Raw genomic sequence first — 8,010 nt, forward strand, 5'->3', positions numbered from 1 at the left:
TTACGCGTTCCTCACGAACCGGTAAACGATAGGAATTGCGATATTTATTGTCCCCGCCGTTCAGTTGCGCAATACATACATACACCCCGTCGTCGAGCAGAGGTTGACGTTCTCTCTTACGTTCTTTTTTTTTGTTTTGTTTCAGACTGCCACCGTCGTATCCTGCAGAACAAACACAGAGAGTCGAACCGAGGCAACAGGGATGAAAGGATTTCTTCGGCTGTGTCGGGAAAGGGTGAGAGACGACGACGAGCTCAGAATGTTGTATCGTACCTTCAAACAGTCCTTTACAGCGTCTTATCGCATCCTGGAAACGGGATTGTCTGTCGAGGCGCGGATAGAAAATACAGCGAAATATATTATAATCATTTTCGCTAACCCACCGCCAAAGAAAACGCCCTCTGTGCCAGTAGCTCCGCGAACAAATACGAGGGAATAATTTCAATTCCTTCGACTTGGGCTTAAAGGTCTCGCGCAACCGTCGGAGTTAGAATTAAATAACCTCCGCTGAAGAAAATTTTTTGAAACGAACTCGGCGTTTTTAATCCCACCTTCCCGTAATCGTACAATTTCTTGACTACGAAAATAACGGTTGAGACTGAAGTGTAAGATATAAAAGTGCAATGGTTAATAGAAAATCTTCCGTTTCAATCAGTCGATGCTAGGTTGTGGGTATTACTGCGGATATTTATAAAACAAATAATATTTAATGTTGAAAAGTACATAATCTCTTCAAGATTAATAATAAAATTATTTTGAAGTTTATTATAAATAATTATAATTAAATGTATACAGCAAAGTTATTATTAATTTCATTATCGTAGTTTGAAATTCGTCAGGACGAGGCTTCTATCGATTCCTCGATATGACGGTTATGAACGCCTACTTAAGAAACATTTATATTTTCGTCATCAACAGTAATACGTGCAATGTAACGTTATTAACAAAAAACAGTAAATCATTCATCTACAGTTCATTTTTAATTTTCATTTCTCACTGCGGTATTAGGTGCAATACTTTACACCACGTGCGTTTTTTATTGCGGACTGTGCGTAACCTAACCTGTTTTTCGAACGCATTTAATTACGTCAACCTAACCTTAAAACTGAGCAGCAGTGCTTGAAAAAAACGTTGAGTTTCTTTTGAAAAGTGTATTACTATTATTGTTCTTTATTATAATAAGTCTTAATATAATATTATAAATATATACTAAATTAATACTTTCTATCTTATATATTATATCACATCCTTCTTATAAATAAAGTTAAATAATGTTTGTATTTACAAGACGTATTTACAGTAACATTTCGCTTAACATAAGTCCGCAGTAATATACGCGCAGGTTTTTTGTTAGCAACTGACACACATGCATGTTCGCAGTAATTTATGCAATGAGATTTGGCTTTAATTCCATTGATTTCTATTATCTTCGTTTATTAGGTGCGCGTCCTCATTTTTGTATGGAACTATTATCAGCTAACTTTCTGTAAAAACAAGAAGAAAGGACTTTCATTAATTTGAGCGCTTTATCGAGCACACTACAGTTACTTTATCTTAAAAGTTCCCAGTCATACCCACACTTACCCTATGCCGCAAAAAAAAGGTAGATTTACCCCCTTTGAATCGCCTCTGTGAACGAATCTTTTCGTTTGTTCCGTAGAAACTTTACACGTTCCTTCGATTTTGCGCGAAATTTTACGAAACAGCTCTTGCCATTTGCTGATTCGCATGTTGTTTGGACGCATCTTCACTAGGAAAACATCTCCGCTGATGTTTCTATCGTGATGTTAACAGCAACAAATTTGCAGTTTGATTCTTAAATGTTTCAAACCAAACACCCACAACGTGTTCCCTTTGGTCAGTGATCGACGATCGTATCTCGAGGAAGGGTCTCCCTCTCGAGCAACGAAGCAGAAAAAGTGATTGAGTTAACTCCATGTCGCGTTCATCCGGGCTACATTCTTTGTGCTAATCTGGAGGGTAATGATAGTGATTCACTGTAGTTTGGGGAAGCCAGTTCGTTCTGTTAACACTTTGTTGGTGAGAGGGTTTTTGTGCTTACAAATATACAAGTTTCAGGTGTTTTAAAAATAAGTAGAAGTTACTACTTAACTTATATTTGTCAAAGTTTACATATAGGAAAAGCGATTCTTTCTGTTTTTTTACTATTCTGGTTCCTATTTAAGGAAGACGTACTACTACGTCAACCGCTCTCAGTTTTTGTTTTCGAAAAGACATAGGGTTAACCAAGCAGTAATTGACTGCATACCAGTGAGTGACCATTAAGCAAGAAATGTAAATTATATATTTCAAAATTATTAAATGTTTATAAATAGAGTGTCGTTGCACTTGTAATATCCCATATTTTTAGTGTAGCGTATTAAGCAAAAGTTAATGAGAACAATTCTTATTAAAAATATTACAGAAATGCAGCCATTAATTGAGCTTTTACTATGATTTAAATTATTAAATATAAATTTTCTTTTTGTTGTTATAAATAAATACATTTAAGTATTAATCTCGAACGTCCGGAAATTCAACAATTCGGTCCTTCACTGGTTGGTTTATCCTATTACTACGTCATCCGACATCAAAGAGTTAATATCAAATAACCAGCGAGTATAATTTCTTTGCTCACAGATCTCGACTCATTAACGGAGGGGAACTCGTGACACTAACGAGTAAAGAGATCGAGGTGACCCTTTGGGATTTCGATGCATTTTTCCAGACTAGTAGTACAGATTGACCCTTATCCGACAAGGGAAGGCACGGAAGTGTCCCCCTCCGATTTTGATGAAACTTCGTACGTCTGTTAAGCAGTCAAAAATAAGGGATACGTATTTTTTTATCGGCTGAGACGCAACTTTAAGAGGTGAAACCACCCCTCGAAGTTTCGATCCGAAATTTTTTTGTTACAAACAAATTATATTTTGGACATTTTGTTAGCACCATATTATTCTATATAAAAAACCGCAAACCTCGTCCATTAGAAGTTTTCATGTATCTCCTCTGGTTTTCGAGATAGTACTTTCGAGTCGAAACTTCAAGGGGTGGTTTCACCCCTTGAAGTCGCGTCTCAGCCGATAAAAAAAATACGTATCTCTTATTTTTTACTGCTTAACAGACGTATGAAGTTTCGTCAAAATCGTTGGGGAACACTTCTGTGCCTTCCCTTGTGAGTCCAAATCCGTAGGTGCTAACTCTCATCGGTTTTCGAAATAATTGATATTAAAGATTTTTGGGACCTGATACACATTAGATGTGAACGTTGTATTGTCGGAGTTAGTGTTTGGAGTGATACTGAATTAATGCTATCGATACCTGACTGTAAATTTTGTGCAAGTAGTATCAAATGGAATCGACACCATTTCGATATTTACACGAAAGTAGTATTGATTATTGTAGTATTTACTATTGGGCACTTCTACAACAGTATCAATGCATATTTCATAATTCACGAAAATATAGATGCCACATCTATAACAACTAAGTCAGTATTCTTATATCCATAAAGTTCTTGGGAAAAGTCGGTTTTATTGTTCATGATGTCGATGCTTACTCATTCGATGTGGAATTGGTATTGATATTGATATCGTTCTAAAATGCACGAGTATTGAAAGTTAATACCGAGTTTCTGAGATTTCGATGTCTTTCGAGACTTTCCACTGTGTTCGTAGGTATCGAATTGTTTGTGTATCATTAATATGTCTGTATCGTATCAGTTCCGTCACTAGTTATAGTCGATGGCGCAATGGCTTGCATCTGAATTAGGTGTCCTGCGTCATCGACGCTGACAGTGCAACGTTCGAGTGTATGTAATTGTATATAAGGACCCCGTCAAACTTTAATATCAATTATTCCGAAAACCGATGAGAGAAGGCACCTAGACTTTTAGATTTAGATAAGGGTCAACCTATGCTATTATTTTAGAAAAGCGCATACAAATCCCAGAGAGTCATCTTTCGTACCCTGTCCTTTTAAGTAAGACTGAACGCAATCAGGAACAGGAGTAGAACTTCGTGCAATAGAGAACTCGAGAAATTGCAAATAGTTTGCTTTCTTCATTGGTACATACTTGCAAAAATTATTCTATTGGCGTTACGTGAAATTAACGAAAGCCTCGTATCCAATTTGTATCCTCAGGAGCTGATCTAATTTACGTAGCGAGCTGATCCGTGATAAAGGAAGACTCGACGTTACGACGGGCAGGCCAGTCCAATTAACTTAATTAACATTATAGCAGGTTAAAATTATCACGAATATAATGTTCTATCAATCGGCCCGGTTCTTAATTAATTTTCACAATTATTGTATTGGTAATTGTATTTTCCGGGTCGGATTTAATTAACGGGGAAGACCTCTGGCTGCCTCCACCGAGGATCCACCAAAAGACAACGGTAAACGTTCCCTCGAAGCTCTTCTTTACCTCTGCGCAGCGACAATTGCGTACACCTCGGTCGAAAGTATCGACGTCAGCCAATTAGTAGGCAGCAATTTATTATAATGTGGACTTCAATTAAAAAAAGGAGAATCATCTTGTCGCAAAGCTTCCTTTTTTTTCTTCAGCTGTTACGTTAGAAATTAATCAATAGATCCTATTTTAATAGTCTGCGATCCCATCTGAATTTTCACTTGTAACTTTCTTGTCCAAATATTCATTTTTGTCGATTAACAGATTTTATTCTTTAGATAGTGCGTGAAAAGGTGAAGGTTTAAGGTCATAAAAGAAAACGGTTTTCCGCGCGTCTTGCGTCCACAGATGTGCACTCGAGTTAAAATATTATATCACAGGGAAATAGTTCTCATTATGGTTTCGAACATTCCGTACGGTGTTTCACTCAGGACGGAGCTCCAGGCCCGTCCTAGTTTTTGAAGTTAACGCTGTCTAACAACGAGTACCAGGTGAATTTTTAACACAGACGAACCTCGTCGCTGAATGACCTCGTGCATAAAACTTTAAGTTTATTATTATAGGATATATGTACCACGTGACTAGGACAAGGTGTACCTTCAAAATGGCGAGAGATAGAAAAAAGTGTTGCTTATGTATACCTACTTTTATGGATCGATGCATCGGAAAAGTGCAATTGCATTTTTTTCCGTAAATCAAACCATGTACTTTCGAGTACAACGATCGATGCAGTCTTCTATAAAAATGTATGAAGGTACTTATTTCTTTAAATTGTTCGCTTAAAAGTTATTTTATCCTTTGCTGAATTTTTTTATTTACCAACACACTTTCGTTGATGCACTGTTGTTTAAAGGACAGAGTTGAGTATTATTTAAATTAATTATTACTTGAATATTTATTCCAAAAGGACATGATTTTTTAGAAATCCAATTAAAAAAAATAGTTACCTGCTAAAATAACAGGAAGCATATAAAAAAGGAAGAAATTCTATAAAGCAATGAAGACATTTGTTATCTAAGAAATTAAATTTTATAATGCTATAAGCCGTTCATGGTATATTCGTGAATAATACGAATTAATAGAATTACTAAAAGTTTATTTTTACTCTTATTGCATATAAAGACACTTTATTCCTTATGCTCTGAGTGAAATAGTTACGATTATTGATTCTTCTTACAAGTGTCATGAATTATAATAGTTGAAGTTACGACAGATTTTAAATTTCAGAAGAAAATAATTCATCCTTTCAATATTGAATTTTTAATTTCATAATGAAAAAAATTTGACAAAGCGCTTCTGTAAGATCTACATGGATCTTATTAAATGAATCATGGTTAAAGGAAAAGGTCTAAGACTTTAGATCATAGATTCGCATCTGATTCCTCACAAGCAGCAGCGACTTGAACTTCCCCACACGGGTTACCCCCCACTATGGTCCTCGGATTGACTCGATGCTCACAAGCAGCAGCGACTTGAACTTCCCCACACGGATTACCCCCCACTATGGTCCTCGGATTGACTCGGTCGAGTCGTGGCGGGAATACTATTGGCGGGGATTCGAGTCGTGGCGGGAATATTATTGGTGGGGACACTTTCATGAGTCAAGCTGAGGACCATAGTGGGGTGTAACCCAGGAGGAGAAAGTCGAGCCAATACGTATATACAGTAGATTCACGTTAAAGTAGCGATAAGAACGCCCCAGCTCACACATATTACTCACACACGTGCGCGCATCCCACTATCGGTCGTCTTCTGTAACCAAAGTTTTGATGCAATTAGTGCAGAGGTTCTCAAACTTTTTAAATTTTGTACCACATAAATGAGAATCAAAAAATATATGTACCACCATAAAAGCATTTCCCGATTAGAAATGAATACATCAGGAATGGAGTGTTTATAATCAAAGAATAAAACATTTTAAATTAATTTTATTTAATTATATTCGTAAATGAAACTTTTACATCATAATAAAATATAGTAAATGGTGGGTAATAATACAAGGAGATAATATTAAGGAGATTTATTATTGGTGAGGATTAATGCGAAGGATGAGCCTGTTTCATTGAACATGTTTAATATTAATTATTTATTATTTTCAAATAAATAAGTAATATTTTTCATCAAAAAGGTTCAAAATATTTTGTGTAAAAATTGTACCACCAAAAATAACATAATGTACCATTAGTGGTATATGTACCACAGTTTGAGAAACGTTGAATTAGTGGATCGACCGAACTGCCATGAGATCCTACATGCCCATTAGCTCACGTTAAAGTACCGTTTTCTCGGTACTAAAAACCTGCCTCGAGAGCTCCGCACCGCTACTTTAACGTGAGTCTACTGTAATCAGTTGCGCAGCTCTGTTTTCGATGCTCATAGTACTCCCTGAGTAGAATAAAAAATGTCTAATCAACATAGGTCCTATAATCAATCTTTCTGAAGAAAAATACAATAGTTTGTTGTAACATTTATCACAGATGTCTTCCGTTCACTTCAATACAAAACTCATATCTGCGGATCAAAGATCGATTTCAAATATTTCTTCCGTATCTCGTGTTGCCTGTTGTAATAAAGCCTCGAATCAATATATTTCTAAGTCGATTTATCTGTTTACATTCAATATGCCGCAAAGAAACTCATTCCTGACATTCGTATGACGCTTGTAAATATAAAAATTAATTTTACACCGAAATGATTGATTTTAAGACCTGTGTTGGTTAGACTTTATTACTCGTCTCGGTGAGTACTATAAGCTTCTATATTCTTAGACCGTTTTTTTTTAAACACCTTGTGTACAGTTCACGATCGTGCGTTTCCATACGAAATCCAATGCTAAGTATCTAGTTTTATTCCTATCCGAAATGTAGAAATAAGATTGTACGTGTTATGAGCGAAAGGTATGCAAAGAAGGGAGGCGAGAAATCAGCGGACGAAGACAAGGGAAACAGGAGATTGGTCAAATTCGGAAAATGGCGTCCTCCATGAAACTACCAATACAAGGGGGGACTAGAAACGGATTTGCTGAATCCATAGAAACTATTCTGCTTTCGATTCTGCGTAGGCATCGACGGCGAAACGTGCGGGAAAGTTCATCGTGTGTCGTTGGGTGATCTCCCCCGTGCGTGTTTCCGGCATATTGTTTCGGTCGCGACTTGAACACGGGCCAATTTGCGGTATATAACTGCCCGTCAACCGTTGGTTCTTCCTTTATGAGGCAAATGAACCGTGTCGATTGGACCGCAGCAGTACCATACTTGCTATTAACGTAACAATAGCGTAACCAGAGAAAACTCATAACCCTAATTCGAAATCGCCTAATTGACCGTCGATAATTGGTTACATTATATCGAATGATGTTACCATGATCGATAAGGATAGAAAGTTTATCCTTTATTGGGCACTGGTTGATAACACGTCAAATGGTAATCGACATTTTTGGCATTCCCGATCGTCTAGAACGGAAATGGAAGAAATCTATTGGATTGTTCAAAAAGTTCGTGGCAATTTTTAGAGTGGAGTTACATTCTATATTTTTCAATTACTTATTTACTATGTAGTTTCTTTACAATTTCTTTTGAATTTTCAAATAATTTCATTGC

The 8,010-nt window shown here is 36.5% G+C and overlaps 1 long non-coding RNA gene across 1 annotated transcript in view; it reads left to right on the forward strand.

Annotated features, from left to right (window-relative positions):
* Positions 1-8,010, forward strand: part of LOC107186177 — a 366,568-nt gene that overhangs the window by 274,837 nt on the left and 83,721 nt on the right. The window contains exon 2 of the long non-coding RNA XR_001516176.1: positions 146-235. This is a non-coding gene — a long non-coding RNA (uncharacterized LOC107186177). The remainder of the gene's footprint in view (positions 1-145; positions 236-8,010) is intronic.

Source organism: Dufourea novaeangliae, unplaced genomic scaffold (genome assembly GCF_001272555.1).
Source record: "Dufourea novaeangliae isolate 0120121106 unplaced genomic scaffold, ASM127255v1 scaffold76, whole genome shotgun sequence".
In the NCBI taxonomy this organism is placed as follows: Eukaryota; Metazoa; Arthropoda; class Insecta; order Hymenoptera; family Halictidae; genus Dufourea; species Dufourea novaeangliae.